General features: G+C 36.4%; 1 long non-coding RNA gene across 1 annotated transcript; it reads right to left on the bottom strand.

Moving 5' to 3' along the window:
* Positions 1-1563: 1563 nt before the first annotated feature.
* LOC132026197 (uncharacterized) lies at positions 1564-20570 on the bottom strand. The gene is made up of 4 exons (XR_009406822.1): positions 20446-20570; positions 8937-9041; positions 3544-3648; positions 1564-1785 (listed from the first exon to the last, which is right to left on the bottom strand). It is a non-coding gene; the product is annotated as an uncharacterized LOC132026197 (long non-coding RNA).
* Between the last annotated feature and the right edge of the window lie 1032 nt (positions 20571-21602).

Here is a 21602-nt window from a genome sequence, read left to right as displayed (position 1 = left end):
CATCTGAACATGAGTCATGGCGTGAGGGACAGTCAAACCAAGTAAAGGATTGCATCAGGCACAGCAGGTGTTTGAAGCCTTAGGCGGGCTCTGTTTTGTTTTCCAGTTTTTGAGCCTATAAAATGGTACTTCCCTAAGTTGCTTAGTTCTAAATGCCACTGGCTGATCTTCATGTGACATCCTGACTTGAACCTGCTCTGCTTCTCATCTCACTTCCTGTTTGTGTCATCTGTATGGAACAAAGCCCAGGTTTAGACAAGCAAAATGATTTCTAAATCTGCAGCCTCGTTCTCCCTTTCTCTCTCCCTCTCCAAGCACATGCTGTTTTCTGTGATCTGTGATCAAGGGAACATTTCAGCCAGACTCCATTTACAGCACAAAAATGCACCGACCACAATCAAGGAATATTCTCAACTCCACGTAAAAGGAGCCATCAAAATGCATCGTAATGGACACATGTCCACCTTGTAAAGTTCCCAATAGAAATACCAAAGGAAGAGAGCATGACCCCTTGTGAAATTAGGTGTTCCGACTGGGGATTACAGAGGATTAGGTGGGAGTAAGCTATACTCTGCTGTGCTGTCACTGCTCTGTCAGGACAGAAAGAGCCCCGTTTTCAAGCACCAGTGCCCTTCCCACATGTTAGATTTATTTTCACCAACTGCTTATATCTACTGTTGAAGTCCTCCAGTTTGCTTCTTTGGTCATGAAAGTTCATTTTCCCTTGGATCTGGACAGATACAATTATGGTAGTCATTGGGGTGATTACGCAAATTCTTGGTGCAACTTGGTATTGCCGTGATAAGGGCCATTTGCCCCCAACCACACTGTCCCCATTGGCACAGTACCTGGGGTAAGACCCTTCTATTCCTATCCCTGAACTCCTGCAATTCATAGTGAAGACTGCTGCATCCTGTATGTGTCCTTGGGAGATTTCCTCCTATCTCCCCCTCTTAACTTCTTTTGCAAATTGATGTCCAGGTGTTATGTAGAAGTGAGACTGATTTTTCCCATCCAATATGCAACATGATCTCCCACTCAAAGCAAAATCAATCTTTACTTGTCATTTTCCCCAGAGGCCTTTAAGACCATATTATTACATGTGTGCAAATACGGAAATTTACACATAGTCCCATCCCCAGAGGCAAGATAGGGCTCCATCCCACGGGCAAGAAGCTATGCCACGTGATCTAAGTCCACAGACCACTCAGAGTTTCCATTAGGATATCAGAAGGACTTTGGCTCAATGTACCCTATGGCTGACTCAGGTCTATGTTTTAGACAATGGATGCTTTTTTAAAGAATATGTTATTGCTTTTTTTTTTTTCTTTTTAGTCCACGGCAAATGTAAAAATTGATTTCCTTCACTGCTTTTTCTTAATTCCAAATAATGTTGTGTGTACTGTTGCTGCCTCAAGAAGCAGGAAGACCATAATTTACCAGATGTGAGGCTATTAGGCCTTCATTTCCTGAAGCAATGAATTAGCAACTCTTTTTCCCTGTCACAGAAAATTGTCACCAAAAATAGTCCAAGACACAATGGCAAGTCCAATTTATGTTTTGTTTCTTCAAGAGGACCCAGCTGAAAAATGAATTGACCAAGTGAGAGGAAAATTGGATAGGAAATCACTCAGGTCCAAAGGGAGGGGGGCTGCAGTAGACATTATTTAATTTTATGTATTCTATATCATAAATGTTCCAAACAATTACATAAGGATTATCCTTTTCTACTAGTCAAGATGAAAAATCACAGATGATATCTCCCATATTGCTTGCTCCAATTCTCTGGAAAACAAAACAAAACAACACTTAAATTTCTCTTTTGAGAAAGCAGCAGCAGAAAGATAAAGTTCAAGTGTTCAAATGTCTTTTTTTGTTGGAGTTGTGTTTTGGGAACAAAGAGTAAACCTAGAGTCTGGAAACTTGAGCTTTAAGATGAGTTTAATACTTTTAATTTATATTTCATTTTCTAATGCATTTCATATTATATTTAATTTTCTATGAATAACTTAGTGTTTATGATGGTTAATAACTGGAGAAAAACACACATTTTGTTCATCGAGAGCTCCCTTAATAGGTAGTATTTTCTTGACTTACTCTATGGAAATATCCTTAAGATTTATGTAGGTTTATAATTTGCTTTTAGAAGATAGTGTTCTTTGAAATAGACACTGATATTTTCATTTAATGAAATAATGGAGAATGGACAATGGAAAAATCTACTCAAAATTTAATGACAATAATATGGATTAGAATTAGTGACATGTGATCCATATTTCCAAATACATAGAGTTATGGATTTATATCCCTTGTTTGTGCACTTAGCTGATAATCATTTCTAAATTATCCAAGATCACATTAGAGATGCTTAGGAAGTGAAGTCACCACCTTTGCCCTTGAGAAACTTGGGACACCAGTGGGGAAACTGGATGGGTATTCCCGAAGCTTGTGGAAAAGAATTACCAGGCAGCACACAGGAGAGCAGGGTCAGTACGGTCGAGTTACAGACATTGAAATCAAAGACATCTGAAATGAGAAATTTGCTGTGGGCTAAGAAAAGTTAGGAAAGACTTGAATTTCTTTCCTTAAGGAATTTCCCAAAGTAAGCAAGAGAAGAGTGGGTGGAGGCAGGAAGGGAGAGGAAAATTGAGAATATATGCTGACCGCCATCTTTGAAAATCTCAGTATCTTCTTTTCAGTATATGTAACGGTTTTCATGAGATTAAAGGGGTCATGAAAATACTTAGAAGAAATAATTCTTATTGATGAAACAATACAGAAGAAAAAAAGAGTTACCCTTTGAAGAGTAGTATATACAACTCATAGTAATAAAACCATTTCTCAAGCCTGATATAAGAGGAAGGCATGTGAACGTTTTGAGAGTCTTTATGGATCATCTTACATGGTAATGTCAGGAAAACACATCCTTTTGCTGCCTCTTGAAGACTAGGAACCCTTGAAATGAAATATAGGTGATAGAACCCACTTCCTGAAACATGGGGATAAATTCTACTTAGATCCTAAAAGATACAAAACTAAGTCTTCAGTCTTCTATGCTTCCAGTTTCTTCAGGTGAATGGCCAGGGCCATATTTTCTATTTTATAATTTCTGAGTCTCCTCCTGTGTCCCAATCTCACCCCTGGATGAATTAGTCAGGCCGTTGCTCCTCTTTGTAGGCAGTGAGCTTTTTTTTTATGTATTCAGGCATGCTGTGTTCAGTACATGAGGTAATGGACTCTACCACCCAGTTCATTGTATTTTTGTTCAAAGTCCTTCCATTTTCAGGATCTGGCTCAAATTCTATATCCAAGTTCTTCTGGATCACTTTTCAGCCAGTTAGTCAGCAATACTTATAAAACACGTTCAAAAAGCCCCATAAGAGGTAAAGAAGGGGGGGAGGGGAAAGTAAAGCTCTTGCTTACAAAGAAACCATTCTGTTTGAAATGAAAAAACTCACAAAGGGAAGAATACTTAGGAACATATGTTCAGTGGTACATCATGAGCCCAGAGGAAAAGCGTAAATACTGAAGGAATTAGCTTACTCGTTTGGAATTGGAAATGTCCCACCTCCTCAGTCATTAGCCACTTAATTCTATCAATCACACCAGCCAATTGAATCTTCTTAAGCTGTTGTCGTCATCAGGTACCTAAGGAAAACACAAATAAATCAAAGTCAACACACTTTTATTTATTTATTCAGAGTTTAGGGAAAAAATGATATCACAATGTAGGTTCTGATTATGAATGAAGTATATTGAAATCAGGTCTTACATCAAAAACTGTGTGTTGGCAGTTTCACATGACATCATATGATAGATAAAAGGATTTTATGTTGACACAAACTACTATTTTATTGCAGTCGTATCAAATAAGTTAAGGCTCCTCTTAAGGACTTTAACAGATGTTTACCTTTTCTCGGCAATTACTTAACTTTCCAATTATCCAGAAAATGAGCTCATAGGGACGCCAAAACACACTAAATGATCTGAACACATGGTATTAAGAATCAGAGAACTTTTTTTTTGTTTATTTGTTTGCTTGTTAATATTGAATAAGAAGGTATAGAACTGACCTTGAGCATTTTGTTAATTACAAAGCTTCTTCTTTTATTTGAAGCTGTACACCTTGCTCTCAAACTCCAACTATCCATTTAAATGAAGGTTTTCAAATGCCATGGCAATTCAACTCCAGTAACCTGGGAAAAAGCATGGCTAACCTGTTTTCACATATTTAGATTATCCAGAATCGATTTTGTCTGTCTGTTTTCATTCCTGGGAGAATGGGCTCCCTGGGGTCACTGAGGCATTATCCCTAGGATTCTATCATTGCTTTTGGTAGAGTTTCCATTCCTTAGAACATTACTAAAATAATCAGTACTACTGTTAATGGTCAGATTATTTGATCAAGTTCAAGTTGTATAGACTCATTTATGGATCTTCTTTATTAATCTCTTTTCCAAAAATAATAGAAACTCCTATTCAAAGATATGTGTTGGAGTATCATGCAGGATGAAAAAGGGCTCCAGGTCTTCTTTTGTATTTACCCGAAGATCTAGGAATCTGGGTTCATGGAGTGAGATCCATTTCAACCTCCTTGTTCATTACTGCATCTGCTAGGCTCTAAGTTCCTGTTACTAGAGTTTTCTCTTGAATCTTTCAACATATTCTCTTTTCCTTTGGATTTCAATAGTTCAGCTATAGGGCGGGTGGGGGGAATGCCTGGGTGGCTCAGTTTGTTAAGCATCTGACTCTTGGTTTCTGCTCAGATCATGATCTCAGGATCATGAAGTCAAAACCCGTGTGGGCTCTGAGCTCAGCAGGGAATCAACTTGAGATTCTCTCCTTCTCCCTCTGACACACCCCATCTCTCTCTCTCTCTCTCTCAAAAAATAAAGAAATAAAATGTTTTAAAAAAATAATTGAACTATGGTGTGTCTGAATGAGAATCTCTTAGGGATTCATTTAGCTTTTCCATTCCACTGATAAATGCTTTTCATAAACTTTGGGTTATTTTCAGCCAATTGTTTCTTCAGATATTTGTTCAGTCCCTTTCTTTCTCTCCTCTCCCACTGGGATTCCCCATTACACACAGGACTGATATGATTGGTGGTGACACACAGGTCTCCGAGGATTTGTTTAATGTGTCTGCAATTGTTTTTCTGTTTTTCAGATTGGATAAATTCTATTGATCCATTTTCTAGTTCACTAACTCTTTCTTCATTCATGTTGAATCTGATGTGGAGCACATCTCATGAATAATTCATTTTGGTGGTTATATTTATCAACTCTAGAGTTTTCATTTGGTATTTTTTTTAATCAAATAGATTTGATTTCCTTATCAGTATTCCCTCTGTGCTGGATCATTGTTAGCATATTCTCTAGTGCTAGTTTAAAATGTGCCTTGAGCATTAACCGATAGATGCTTTGAAGTCTTCACTTGCTAAATCCAACTTACAGGACCTCCCAGAGGGTATTTTCATTGATGGCTTCTTTTTCTCCCTGAGTATGGGTCATATTTTTCTGTTTTTTGGTTTCGTTATTTTTTCTTGAGAATTGGACATTTTAGATAATATAGCAACTCTTGCTTTCATTTTATTTTTATCCTGAGAGTTTTTTATGCTGCTAGGGTATTTTTTTTTTTTTTTTTTTTTGGTTGTTGTTTACTTTCTCTCTCACTTTATTTTTAAAAATTAACTAGCTTAGGCTTAATCTGCGGGAAATAAATCACCCCTGTAGTGTATGGCTACTGATGTCTCTGCTCAGAGTTTGAAAAAAAAATCTTATTTTCCTTTTTCAGCTTGCCTTCCCAGAGGTAACCCCCGTGTCTGCACAGTTTAGTGATCTATCGATGATCGGCACACAGTATACTCAAACACCTCATGTCTATCAGCTCCCACTCTCTACTAGTGGATCTGTGTTTGGTTTGGGGAGTACATTCCAGGTCTGGGCACTTTTCAAGTCTGTTTTCATTCTTATTTTTTGCTGGGCCCTCTGAGGTCTCCGCCTCATGAGTACAGGCTTCCAGACAGTCAAGGATGCATGGAATGCTTATCAAGGCCCTCAATGCCTATCTCATTTCCAGAATCTCCCTGTCTAGCCCTCTGGTATTCCACTACATCCCACCAGAAGCTGCAGCCTCAAGCTAGGAGGGCTGAGGCTTTTCTCCCTTGCTTCTGGGTGTGGTTCTCCTGCTTTTCAGTCCAGATAAAGCTGGTCCCCTTCAACAGCAAAGCTGCTGTTTTCAGAAACTGCTTTGGTATCTCTCCAGTTCCCTAGGATGACCATTTTTGTTAGATTTGTCTAGCTTTAAAGTTGTTTTAACAAGACAGAATTTGCTGATCTCCTCATTCCCCTATCTGTGAAGTGCTACATCATTCTTATCCTAGAATCATGTTCTTTTCAAGGGATTTTAAAGGTTTACCTATGGCACTGGGCAGGTGGTCACCTGTACTGCACTGGGAGAAAGAGTCAGCTATCCAGACAGTATGATCTTAATAAGAGTCTAGCAAGGAAATAGATTAGCATTACAGTTTTACAAAATATTAAACACAAACATTAGCTCACCAATTTCATATTCCTAAATTACCTTTATGGTCTTTTAACTGATAATATTTTTCAAATTCTTCTCAGTGCACCACCAGAAAGTCCAAAAGAAAAAGATACAAGTTTTCGCTCTAATGAAGTGAAATTCCACTCCATATATTTCTATATTCCTAGTCAGGAATATAGAAAATGCCTAAAGAAAAATGTCTTTAGAAGAGAAACACTTTAACAAACATGAACTAGTGAATATACATTTAATTCCATTCATGTTGTGAGGATTAGGACAGGTTAGCCTGTACGACAAAACTCCCCTAGTCCCACCATTTTTTGAAAAGGCAACAGAATCTTTATAAAATGTTTAAAAGATTTAAGTGAATAAGTGAATAAGTGAAACAGACTGCTTCAGGTATATGCAAGACAGGGTAAGCTTTTCTTTTCTTTTTTGTTTTCCTTGATCACAGTATCACTCAGCTTCTCCAGCAGAGTGAAGCATAAGCTTTCATTTTGCACTTCTCCCCTTCCACCTGGACTCCTCTAGTCACTTGGGAGAGGTCTGAATTTAGCCTTATGTCCCATTTTCCATCAGTAATATCTAAGCTTGAGATTTATGCTCTATCAGACTTGAACTATCAACCTAGCATTATATCTCATGCAAGTAATTTAAAACATTGTGTATACTTTTGCCACTTCGGGGAGATAATAGGTGCCTTTATGATTTCTACTTGCATCTGTATTTTTCTTTACTCTTGAAATTAAAATGGTGAAAACAGATTTAGAAAATGATGTCTTCTGTATCAGAGAGATTTTCTGTTTCTTCATAGCATGATGTGTTTACAATCATGATTTATTATATATTTATAATCAAGATGCCCTGCCAGAAAGTAAAAATTCAGATTATCAGTTTAAATCTTTAGGAATAAAAAATTGGATGGAGAAGGTTGGATGTGGTCTAATCATTTCTTAACCTGATATATTTATGAAACAAAATCATTATGCCATAAAGTTAGCATAGATTTATTGTCCTCAAGGTAAAGCACAAAGAAAAATCCTTTAAATGTGGCCACTAAAATGTCCTTGTATTAAAGCATAATCAAGATATTAATCACGGTTTAGGTCCTTGACTATTTATCCTTGGAGTAAGAAAACTGAGGTGACTGTTATTCTGTTATGTTGTGCATTACTACACTATTTCCACTACCTGTAAAGTCTGCAAATTGAATCATCTTAAAAGAATTAGTCACTGTGTTAAGTTTTTTTTTTTCTTGGCCCAGCTCCATTCCATGTTTTGCTATTGCTCTGAAGCATTTCCCTATTCAATGGCAATAAAATAAGCTCAAAATATATAAGTAAAAGCAACTAGTTTGACTCATACTTCTCTCTTATTCCCCAAAAAGCAGTAAGCAGCACCTTTTCCCTTTTCTCTGCCCTCAACCCCAGGACACAAGAGAACTTTCCCACTTTCTAGTACCCGCCATTCTGGCACTCCTTCTTCTCTGCCAATAATTTCCAATATTCCTGTTCAGATTAACCTATGCATCCAACACCTTTCCCCCCCCAATAAACCTTGAGAAGAGACTGCCAGCCATAGCTTGTCACAGACATAAACCTGGTGACCACATGGATGGACTACATCACCTATTGACAATCAGCCAAAGGAAAGGGGCTTAATTACAATGGAAGTAATTAGATTGGGGATAAACAATTACTTCACAGGGAACCTGGACCATATATACTGCTGCTGAACACTTTAGGGGCTAAGTCATAAATCTTATAAAACCCTCTGCACTTAGCATTGCATGTAACAGAGAGTAGGTTATGGATTTAATAAATATTTGGTTAATGAATAGTTGAATGAAGTAAATGGGTGACTAAAGGATAATTAAGCCCCCTCTCATGTGAGATACCATTTCCCTGGAATAATCTAGAAAAACACCTGCCTTTTTGTAGAAGTCTGGATTAGAACTCTTTCAAAATCATCTGGCCTTCTTTGTATTTCATATATCAGCTCATCATAACTTTTCAAACCAAAGCCTAACGATAGTTTCTCATTTCATTTGGAGCAAAAGTAAGAGTACTTGCAATAGGCCATAAGACCCCAAATGGGCTCACCTTGTTCTTCTTTCCTTACCTTTCCTATCAACATTGTCTGTTCTCTTCCTCCACCCACATTGGCCCTTTGATATTTCTTGGGTTCATGAAGCACATGCTTGCTTTAGGGCCTCTGTGCTAGCTGTTCCATCTGCCTGGTTACTCTTCCCAGAGATGCACATTCCCCACTCCCTTCACATGTTGCTTTTGCAGGGAAGGCAACAGTGACCACCTGTTTAATATCTACCCTCATGGATCCCCTTACACATCTCTATTTTTTTTCTTAACCCTTAACCCTTTCCTACCGTAACGGATAACTTGCTTGTCTTTCATGTTTTTTTCTGTCTCTTCTGTCCCACCTTCTGTCCCGAAGCTCGAAAGAGGGCAGGAATTTTTGCTCACCGCTGTGCCTATAACAATGACAGGGACATTGTGAGGGCTTAATAAATATTTTTCAAATAAATTATTAGGGTTTTTTTTTTTAAGATTTTATTTATTCATTGGAGACAGAAAGTGCATAAGCAGGGGGAGGAACAGAGGGAGGGCTGCAGCAGACTCCAGGCTGAACGGGGAGCGGAACGTGGGGCTTGATCCCCAGGACCCTGAGATCATGATCTGGGCCAAATACAAATGTTTAACTGACTGAGCCACCCAGGAGCCCCAAATTATTAGTTACTGAGTAAGTGTTTTGGATCAGGAACTGGCTTAAGAGTTAGAAAACTAGTACTTTGTGTTTTAGTTGTTCCTAAACCTGGCTACATATCAAAATCACAAGAAACTCTTGTTAAAATAGATTTCTGGGCCCCACCACAGAAAACTTTGTTCCGATAAACCAGAATCAGGTTCAGAAATACATGTGAGAGCCCGAGATGATTAGGATGGAGCCCCTGTCGCAGGGCTCCCGAATGGAGGAAAGAACATGACTTTGGAGTCCTAGCCATCTCGCCTCAATCTCTTCTCTGCAGTTTACTAGCTGACTGGGTGACCTTGAGTAAATTACTTGTTGACATTTATTCCTGAAGAGACTTTCCTCATCTGTGAAATAGGAACAAATATTTAGTGAATCAATGATTGAATGACTGAATAAATCTGAGGTCCTCAAAGGGATAGTCTCTAAATGACAGCCCATAAGTAAAGGAGGTAGCACAAGACTAAGGCAGAGGAGGCATTTATTTAAGGGATAGTCAGTTCCCCAGGCATGCCTACATCTCGCAGATAAACAGAGGCATATCCTGTCCACATTTCAGTTTTCTTGGTTTGGCAGAGGCTGCACTTACTGGGGCTCCATCCAGACTTGAGCTATTTAATCTCTGTACTTGAAGTAGATAAGGGTTGGCAAAGGCTGGCAGGTTATTTTGTTGTTGTTATTGACTTTGGCCAGAACTTCCATGTCATTAGCTCTTTGGAAATGTCCCAAGTTAATGTGATGGGTACATTTCGATATAAATACGTAAGTGGTATGTTGCCAGGGGTATTAATGAGTGGTTGTCTTTGAAATGGTCCTATGTTCTCTGGACTCTGATTGTGTCCTTCCAGAAGATTCCTCTTAGGGTCTGGGAAACACGAAAAGAGAATTCATGTACTGTTGAAGAAAGAAATGCCAGGGTTTATGAATGCTCATCCAAAAAGTAGTTTTCCTGCAACTTTGAAGTTTATTTTCAAAGAATAATTGGAGTGGTCTTTTCCAGTATTAACTAATTCATCCATAAGTTTACTTTGATCCTTCTCTGACATAGCTGATCACTGGGACATTTTCACAGAATTATTTATCTTTCACATCCTTTCAGTTTTATTCTGATACTGGCACATGCCATATGTTTAACAATGAGGCAGATCTTTGCAAATTTTTTGTCTTTATATAGTTGACTATTAAGTATCTATTGTATCATGACTTATAGTTCATTTCCTTATGATTCATCTCTGTGGAAACCCTTTCATATAGGAACAGGTATCATATCCTTTATTTTAGGACTTTCATAAGACCTGGATCCCTGACTTCAACAAAAGGAGAATGTAATAAGCTTTATTTTATTGTTTCAGTGATTGGCTTGCAGCTTTTAATACATGTAATCAAGGCAAGGAACATTATTTAGAAAATTATAAGAAAAGGTATATGTGCCCCAGGTCCACATGCATGCTGAGTCAGCCCTCTGGGTACCCTCTTTTTTGGCCAACTTATTGTCATTGATGTTCTTCATTCAAGAACAACAACAAAAGAAGAACTAAACAGAAGTAACATTAACAAAAGTGAATTGAAATCTTCAATATTAACTTTTAATGCAAAGACAATTGGTTGCTTGAGAACAAATATTAACATGCCCGCCCAAACCAACAATAAATTATATATTTCTTAAAAGACTGTTGGCAATGTAATGTGTGTAAGGCACTGAAATCATAATTGGCACTACCGTTTTGGCCCTGTGACCAGTTTTACATCAGGGACTTATTTTCCAGTTTTTTCCTCCGAGTTGTTACAATTATTTGCTCTAGTAGAATCTAAATTGAGTGGCATGCACAATAAACGTGCTCCCTGCTGGAGCTCACACAGGCATTGTAAAATGCAAAGGAAAACAGTGGGGGACATTGAAGTGGTTCACACACTGACCTTTTAAAAACCAAAAAGGAGAGAAGAACATCTAAAAGGCCAGCTTAGTCCAGAATCCCACCCACACTACTCGACTGCCCACCATCCAGCCCAATCACATGTTCATATCCACCTGTCAAACAGAGACAGACTCCAAGATAATGGGACCAGCCAGGAACCAAAGCTGTAAAGTCATCAGGTGAGGGTAATTTCGACTTTGGGGGGTCCATGACGTTATTTTCCTCAAGTTGATACTTAATGTTTCTCTCTGCATTCTAAGTCTATGTTAAATAAAAAAGGCCTAACTAACATAAAGCTTTTTCTGTCTTTTTACAGAAACTTTATAGGAAAGAAATGTATTTTCAATTAATTGGAAATTCTGACAGATGTGCCCAAGGCGTTAAAAAAAAAAAAAAAAAATGTTGTATCTAAATCTCTATCCTCCCAACTTGTGAGGTGAACACCAATTTATCTTTCTTTCTCTGACACCATCACCAATCATTAATATTCAGCTGTTAGAACAGAGCAGACCCTTTTGTCAATAATGTGTGACACAGCCTGGATATAGATTGCCTCCTGAAAGATTCTGATTCTGAGGACATGGATAGCAGTGTTTAAAAGAAAAGAAAAATGCGGGAGACAAGTCAATGAAACAAAGTAGCTATGGGGTGCCTGGGTGGCTCTTTTGCTTAAACATCTGACTCCTGGTTTCAGCTCGGTTTGTGATCTCAGGGTTGTAAGACTGAGCCCCATGTTGGGCTGCACACTGAGTAGGGAGTCTTTCTAGAGTTTCTAGAGTTTCTCCCTCACTCCCTCTCTGCCCCTCCCCACCACAGTCAGTTTCTCTCTCTTTCTCTCTCCCAAATAAATAAATAAACACATTTTTTTTAAAGGAGACAAAGTAGCTGATATGCAAAAATGTTTCCACTTAAACATTGAAATATGTAAACATTCACATATGAGTTGTTACATGGACAAGAGTTTTCATTTTTCTTTAGTATACACCTAGGAGCAGAATTGCTGGGCTAGTAATTAACTCTGTTTAATATTTGAGGAACTGCGAAACTATTTTTCAAAGCAGCTGCATGCACTATTTTACATTCCCACCAACAGTATATGAAGGTTCTAATTTTTCTACATCTCCTCCAACACTTGCTATTATCTGTGTTTTTGTTATAAACATCCTCATGAGTGTGAAGTGACATCTATTTGTGGTTTTAATTTGCATTCCCTGATGGCTGGTAAGTTCTTTTTGCTTGGAAGATTTTTTCTTTATTAGCCTATGAGTTCAGAAAGTTTGTTCAGGTTATGACAAGATGTGCCTTGTGTCCTATCATCCTGGAACCTGGAGCCTGTTTGAGCTTTAGAGTCAACTCTTTAATAGAGGAAAAAAAATCATTTTATGCTTCATAAATTTGTCATGGCAAATTATTTTCCCTCTTTCATGGGTTTTATTTCTTACTCTGGAATGTATTCTCATGTTAGCTTCCTTGGTCTATTCTTCAGATCCTGCCTATTTTACCTCATGATATTATTCTTTTTATATTTTTGCTATTTACTTGGAAGCATCTCACTAATTCCCTCAAATTTAAAAATTCAGCAATAGCTTCAGATTAGTTTATGGCAACACAACCAACCGAGAAGAGCTAAAAAACACTGGACAAATTTAAACACCGGTTCTAAAATACTAGAGAACTAGCAAGGCAGCATGAACTTGAGGGAACAAAAGATGACATAGAGGGCAAAAACAAGACAGGAGGCAAGAAGAGGGTGCGAGTGCAACATTCATCTCCACTTTTTTCCTCAAGAAGTTTGCTAATTTGCAAGCCATAAGTGGAGAAGCCACTAAGGGTAACAAATCTTTCAGTCTTTCTGGGTTAGGAAATAAAAATTTTAGTTGGAAAACCAAGAGGGCAGGCTCGGTTAAATATATAAATTTTCACTTAGATCCTTGAATGGATTCACTCTTGTATTAGCAATCAACTATAAATAGACAAAATCTCACAAAGGCTGAAAACTAATTAAATCTACTTAATGTCTGATTGGATTATGATAATCTTTCCTAGGCTCACTGCCTAATAAAATAGAGTTAACCCTCTGGAGGAAGATAACATCATCCAAAGCATCAAATTATTTTTCATGTTTTCATATGAAATATCAGGCATTCCAAGGGACAAGACCAAACAAAAATCAAGAGAAAAGGGGCATCTGGGTAGTTCAGTCATTTAAGCATCTGCCTTCAGCTCAGGCCATGATCTCAGGGTCCTGGGATTGAGTCCTACACTGGGCTCCCTGCTGAGAAGAAAGCCTACTTCTCCATCTCCCTCTGCCTTTCACCCCTGCTTGTGCTCACTCTCTCTCATACTCCCTGTTTCTCTCTCTCTCTAAACTAACTAACTAACTAACTAAATAAATAAATAAATCTTTTTTAAGAAAATGAAAAGAAAAAATAGACAATTTAATAAAATGCTGGGGCATCTGGCTGGCTCGGCTGGTAGAGTGTGCAATATTGGGGCATGAGTTGGAGCCTCCTATTGAGTGTAAACACAATTAAAAAATTTTTTAAATCTTAAAAATAAAGAAATAGGTGCAACTCAGGGAGATTGAAAAATTGGTTTTCAAATGTGGATATCGAAATAGTTATAATTACAAGGTCAAGTATACTAGGAGAAAATTGAAATCTATAGGGGCATCTGGGTGGCTCGGTCAGTTAAGAGGTTAGCTCTTGATTTCAGCTCAGGTCATGATCTCAGGGTCATCAGATGGAACCTGGAACTAGGAGTAGGGCTCGGTACTCTGTAGGGAGTTGGCCTGAGGCTCACACAGGTACTGTCTCAAAAATAAATTTAAAAACCTTTAAAAAAGGAAAACTGGATTGCATGGAGCATTGGGTGTGGTGCAAAAACAATGAATTCTGTTATGCTGAAAAGAAAAAAAAAAAAGAACATTGGAATCTATCTATCTATCAAGCAAATTTAAACTCCAAAAGTAAAAGCTCTAGAACCCAAATGAAGAACTTAATAAATGGGTTTAATATCAGACAGCATGAAGCTGAAGAAGGCTTGCAAACTGGAAGATAGTTGAAAATATCCACAGTGAAGCAGAGATGGAAAAATAAAAAAATAACAAGCACAGAAAAAAGGGTGGGAAAAATATATATATATATATATTCATATTCACAGTGAAAAGGATTAATCTGTGTAGAACTTCAGTTCCAGAAGAAAAAATAAGAAAATGGTACAGAAATAATACTAAAATAGGTAAGAGTTAAGAAGAACATCAATCAAACTTCAAGAATTACTGTGAAAACCAAGTAAAATAAGAGAAATTCATAACCAGGCACATCATATTTAAAACTAATAAGAATCAGATACAAAGAGAAAAATCTTAGAGGTAAATGGAGAAAGTACATGTCATTTGTAAAGAAGCAAAGGTAAGAATGAAGACTGAATTCTCATCAGAAATAACTGACAGTGGAATGACATCTTCAAAGTGCTGACATACATGCCAATGTAGAATTCATTATGCAGATATAGAGTCTTCTATTCAATTTAAATTCGAGGTATTTAACATATAGTGTAGTATTGGTTTCTAGTGCAGAATTCAGTGTTTCATCACATCCACACCCAGTGCTCATCACAAGTGCCCTCCTTAATCCCCATCAACCATTTAGCCCATCCCCCCTACCCTACCCACCTCCCCTCCAACGACCCTCAGTTTGTTCTCTATAGTTAAGAGTTGTTTATGGTTTGTCTTCCAGTTTTTATCTCATTTTAGTTTTCCTACCCTTCCCCTATGCAAATATATATGGTCTTAAAGATAAAGGCAAAATAAGGACATTTTCAGACTATCCACTACACTCCCCTCCCCAAAAAGAAACTGTTACCCATTGACTAACTTGAACTCTTCCTAACTCATTTTATGATGCAATTAAACTTTGATAGAAAAACCTGATAAGAACATTACAAAAAGGAAAATGACAGGCAAATTTATCTTATGAAATAGATGAAAAAAATTCTACATAAAATAGCAGTGAACCAAATATAGTAATACATTAAAGGAATAAAAATACATCATGACCAAATGGGGTTTAAAAAGAATAACCGTGATGGAAGTTGAAAAACCATTTAAATTAAATGGTAATTAAAACATGACAACTTATAGAATCTAACTAAAACCATAGGTAGAGAGAAGCATATAGTCTTAAATACATATATTGGAAAGAAAGCTGAAAGGAACAATCAAAAAATTACAGAAAATTAAATTAAAAAAGCAGGGGCTGAAAAATAATAAAGGTTAGGCAACAATTAGTAAACTAGGAAAACAAACATGTCAGAAGGATCAACAAAGTCAAACCAATATAGTTTTTTTTAAAGGGAAATTAGCAAGACTAATAAGACCGATTACTGAAGTGGGGTAATTCAAATTAGCTGTCTGATAAGTGGCCATTACCACATTTTGTATAGATATTAAAAATATCATAAGAGAAAATTATAAATAATTATAATACCAATAAATCTGAAATTTTAGATAAAAGTACACAGATAGAAAAACCTGTATTTCTTGCTAAATACACCTATCAACACAAACATTGTAAATAATTATATTTATTTGTATATATATAATTGTAAATAATTATATTATATTATATTATACAAAATTATACAAATATAATACAAATATTATACAAAAATTATAAATAATTATAATACCAATAAATCTGAAATTTTAGATAAAAGTACACAGATAGAGAAACCTGTATTTCTTGATAAATACACCTATCAACACAAACACAAGAATAAATAGGAAATCAAAATTGTTCTTTACCTATTAGCGATTTGGATCAGTTATTAAATAACCTCTCCACAAAGAAAACTCTAAGCCCACATGGTTTCACTTGTGAATTCTCTCAAACATTTAAGGAAGTAATAAAGCCAATATTATAAAAACTTTTCTAGAGAATAGAAAAAAGGGAACATTTCCTAACTCATTTTATGATGCAATTAAACTTTGATAGAAAAACCTGATAACAGCATCACAAAAAATAAAATTACAGGCACATTTATCATATGAAAATGGGTGAAAATATATGAAATAAAATATTAGCAAACCAAATCTAGCAATACATAAAGAGAATAGCACATCATGACCAAATGGGTTTCAGTTTAAAACTCAATGTTATTTGTCACATTAAGAGAAGAGGGAAGGCATGAAAAAAAAATAAAGAAAGAAAAGGGAAGGGAAATCATGTGGATTTTCTTTCATTTTTATCACCTTTATAGATAGAAAAATAATATTTAACATCCATTAATGATAAGCACTCTTAGAATCTAGGAATAAATTCTAAGGATCTTTAATTTGATGAAGGGTATCTATAAAATATCTATATCATATTTACTTGTTATTTATTGAAAAACTTCCCCCTTGATATTGGGAATAGAGACAAGTTATCTACTCTTGTCAATTCTACTTGACATTGAACTAGCATTCTTCCTTGGGGCAATAGGCAAGAAAAGAAATGAAAGGCATAAGAATTAAAGAAGAAGGAATAAAATTGCAATTTTTGGAGACAAAATTATTTTAAACAAGAGAATTCAAATGATGTACCACCAAATTATTAGAATTAATGAGTGAGATTTGCAAGTTTGCTTTATAACAGATCAATAAAAAATTATATTTCTATAATACTATATATATTTCTATAATACTATAATATTCTATAATACTATATAAAATGCTATATATATATATATATATATATATAGCAACAAATACAAAATTAAACTTAAAAACTATGTTTACATAAAGAACCAGCATACATCTTTTTTATTTTATTTTATTTTATTTTATTTTATTTATTTGACACAGAGGTCACAAGTAGGCAGAGAGGCAGGCAGAGAGAAAGAGAGGAAATAGGCTCCCCGCTGAGCAGAGAGGCAGATGTGGGGCTCGATCCCAGGACCCTGGGATCATGACCTAAGCTGAAGGCAGAGGCTTAACCCACTGAGCCACCCACGTGCCCCCCAGCATACATCTCTTAATAAATATAACAAAAATATACATGACCTCTACATTAAAAATAAAAAATTAAACAAATCCAAAGCATTATCAAGATAAACTAACCTTAAATAATTGGAAGAACATATACAGTGTTCATTGAAACCAAAAGTCATTGTAATGATATCTATTCTCCCCAAACTGAACTATAACTTCAAATACAATTCCAGTCAGAATGTCAGCTTCTTTTGTGGATACTGACATGGTGATTCTAAAACTTATAAGGAAATTCAAAGGGCCTGCAATAGTCAAGTCTCATGATAAGAATAAATACAAAGTTGAAAGACAACTACTACCACCAGACCTCAAGCTCTATTATAAAATAACATTAGTATTTTGAGTCACTGATGTGAGAATAGACCAATAGAAGAGAAGGAAACAGACTCACATACATATGGTCACCAGATTATGACAAGGGTAGTAGGGGATTGCTACGAAAGCCTAGTTATTTCACTCATTGATGCTATGTAAATCAAATATTTATACAGAAAAAATGTGAATCTTGAATCCTGCACCATACACAAAAATCAGTTTTAGATAAAATGTAGATCTAACTATAAAGGGTGATACAGGTAAACTTTCAGAAGTGAACATAGGAAGATATCTTTGTGAGCAGGGAAATCTATTTCTTAAGCACAATTGGTGCTACACAAAACATGCTATCCAGAACAGGAACATGTAACAGATTGGACTAAATTTAAATTAAGAGCTTTTGTTCATCAAAAGATATCATAAAATGAATGGGATGGTAAATCAGAGGATGAGAGAAAAATACTGGCTACCAATTCATTCAACAGCAAACCCAGAATGTGTAATTACATTCCTATAGTTAAAGAAACAGAGTATGAAGCCAGTAGAAAATGGGTAAAAGATATGAGCAGACGTTTTACAAAAGGAAATATCCAAATGTCTAATAAGCATATGAATAGGGGCTCAGCTTCACTGGTCATGAGAGAAATACTAGTTAAAGCTGGACATCCTACCACTAGACCCCCATAAGAATAGCTAAAATGAAAAAAAGCCAAAAAACAAAAAACAAAAAATCCAGTGTGGGTAAGAATATGCAGCAACCAAACCATGGAAAGAACCTGCATGCCCATCAACAGATGAATGGATAAAGAAGATGTGGTATATATACACAATGGAATACTATGCAGCCATCAAAAGAAACGAAATCTTGCCATTTGTGCAATGTGGATGGAACTAGAGGGTATCATGCTTAGTGAAATAAGTCAGTCGGAGAAAGACAACTATCATATGATCTCCCTGATATGAGGAAGTGGAGAGGCAACATGGGGAGTTTGGGGAGTAGGAAAAGAATAAATGAAACAAGATGGGATCAGGAGGGAGACAAACCGTAAGTGACTCTTAATCTCACAAAACAAACTGGGGGTTGCTGGGGGGAGGAGGGAGGAAGAGGGAGATGAGGTTATGGACATTGGGGAGGGTATGTGCTATGCTGAGTGCTGTGAAGTGTGTAAACCTGGCGATTCACAAACCTGTACCCCTGGGGATAAAAATATATTATATGTTTATAAAAAAATAAAATAAAATAAAAGAGCAAGGGTTTACATAGTATTGGTACACTTTCTCAATAATGGATAGAAATTTGTTTTAGGGACAGTATGTGGGGAATTTTTTGTGGGCAACTTTTGAAACTTATTCCTATGGGAAGAAATAAGTGGAATAAAGTTACCTTCTAATAATAATTTAAAAAAAAGAATATGCAGCAACCACACCTTTCATGCACTTGTTTGTACTTTGGATGGGAATAGAAATGGGTACAAATCACTTCAGGAAAAAAATTGACATTTTATTGGATAGCCAAATGTTAGCATAATTTATGATCTGGTAGTTTTTGGATCATGATAGAAATTTTTGAGTATGTATCAGGAGACATGCACAAGAGTATTCATGTCGCTAGTGTTCATAAGAGCAACACACACACACACACACACACAAATCCCTTAACTCAAATGTCTATCAACAGCAGAATGCATATAAATAGTGGTATTTTTAACACATGGAATATATTACATAGGAATGAATTTCGCTCAATAATATGGACGAATCTTAAAAACATTCGTAATGTTAGGTGTTACAAGAAAGACCACAAGTAAGATGATCCCATTTTTATAAAGGCCAGATACCAGAAGAAATAAGCCACATGTTGAACCTACTCACAGTGTGTGTGTGTGTGTGTGTGTGTGTGTGTGTGTGAGTGTGTGTAGTTTTGTTTTTTTTTTAACACAAGAAAATGAGATAGATATAAACTCAGAAACCTCATGCTAGTGGTTTATTTTGGTGGAAGAGAAAGGGAATAAAATTGTAAGAAAACTGATGGTATACATAAGTTATTGGTGATCATCTACTTATTTTGCCTGAGTGATGGTTTCATTGTGACTATCCATATAATGGAATATTATTCAACCATTAAAATCAACATCTGTGTGTAAATACACACATACCACCCACTGGGAAACTGAAAGATGTTCCTGACAATATCTGACAAAACTACTACCTTGAACCATATGTGAAGGAGTCTATGTTATTGTTTTTAAAGTCACCCATATAAATGTGTGTGTGTGTGTGTGTGTAAGAGAAATCAATATATGCCAACGTGGTTATTTCTAGTGAGGGATTCACTTCCTTTGTGCTTCTCTGTGTTATCTAAAGGTTCTAGAACGATCACGTAGTAGTTTTCCTAAAGAAGTGTGTTCCTTTTGGCACACCTGGGTGGCTCAGTTGGTTACTCAGTCCAAGTCTTGACTTCTGGTCAGGTCATGATCTCAGTGTTTGTGGGATCAAGCCTTGCATCAGGCTCACACTGAGTGGGAAATCTGCTTGGGATTCTTTCTCTCCTCCTGCTTCTCCTCCCATTCATGTGCATGCATTTCCTCTCTCTCTCTCTCTCAAATAGGTAAATAAAACATTAAAAAAAAAAAGAAGTATGTTACTTTAATTTATTTAATTCACAATCACAATACTCTTCAATGTTGAGTAAAATACCCATTTTTACTGTGGCCTTCATGCCCCGAAGCAACCACAAAATTGATTATTTCACATTGAATTCCTTCTCCGTGCAAAATCAACCAGCCCCCACACTGGCTGAAATAATCCCGGGAATAATGTCCAAATCCACGTGCCATAATGACGTGGCCTCGTTAACTTACCTTGTTAACATTTCAGCCGTTTGAATTCCTTGCATCTTTTAAAATTTGGTGTCTTTTTTTTTTTCTAGAAATGGAGAAGAAACATGAAACTGGAAAGGCCAGGGTCTTTCACTCTTGTGAAAATGTGTGCTCTGAAGGTAAAGACAATAGATACCTAGGTCAGCACCTAAACGTGAAGCCGTCTGTTCATTTAGATTTCAAATCTGCCACTCTCATCTCATGGAGAGCCAGGGGCAGCGAACAGATCCTCTTGCATGAGTCTATAAAACAAACCTCATCACTGAGTGTGTCAGAGCCCAGAGATTTATTATAAAGTGATATATTTTCAAAGAACAGCACAAAGAGTCTTTTAACACTGAATTTGTCGGAGACCTTGCCGACATCAAACAGATGCTTTTCACTTGGAGCATTTGACTCTTAAACTTCAATGTTTCATATGGTAAGTGATTGGAAACTTGGGAACCATGAAGTAATACTTTTCTCTGATTTGGAAAATTTGACTCTTTAACAATGAAACTTTAGATGCATATTAAGAATTACTCTGAGAAGTGGTATAGTGTTTTCTTTAGGGAGAGACTATCAGTCAGGCCCGTAATATCACTCTTACAAAGATTGAAAAAAATCTCTACAATTGATTTCATGTTAACAAGAGGTTTTTTCTTTTTTTTTTTTTTAACCCTCTCTACCCTTTCTCCCCTTTCCTCACCTACATGTCTCCTTGATTTCTTCTAAAAATCAAATAAGAACTACATGCCTGAGGCTTCAATAAAAGACTTCTAACGTGGGTCATTTGATTTTTGGCCTTAAAAAATAAATTATATGCCAGAAGTTGGATTACTATCGTGCCATGTTCTTGAATAAACATGGTGCCTCTCCTGAGCTGAGGCTATTGCCAGTGTTTATAATTTTGCATACATCTTAACCCAGATGCAATGAGCTAGTTATATGGAGCTTTCCTCGTTACCAATCACACTATAAACCACAGAAAACATGCAAACTAGAAGAAGCAAAACCCGGCTTTGGTTTATGGTCCTCCTCAACTTTTTGTCCAACCAACTGTAACTCCATCTTGAGCTGGCTCATAAGGGAAGGAGCTATTGCTTTTGGATTTAAGAGTATGCAGTGCCCAACATTCCTAATGCACAGGAAGAACTGCT

This window comes from Mustela nigripes, chromosome 10 (genome assembly GCF_022355385.1).
Source record: "Mustela nigripes isolate SB6536 chromosome 10, MUSNIG.SB6536, whole genome shotgun sequence".
Classification (NCBI taxonomy): Eukaryota; Metazoa; Chordata; class Mammalia; order Carnivora; family Mustelidae; genus Mustela; species Mustela nigripes.
Note: the sequence above shows the minus strand (reverse complement) of the source record. Positions and strands in the feature narration are given on the sequence as shown.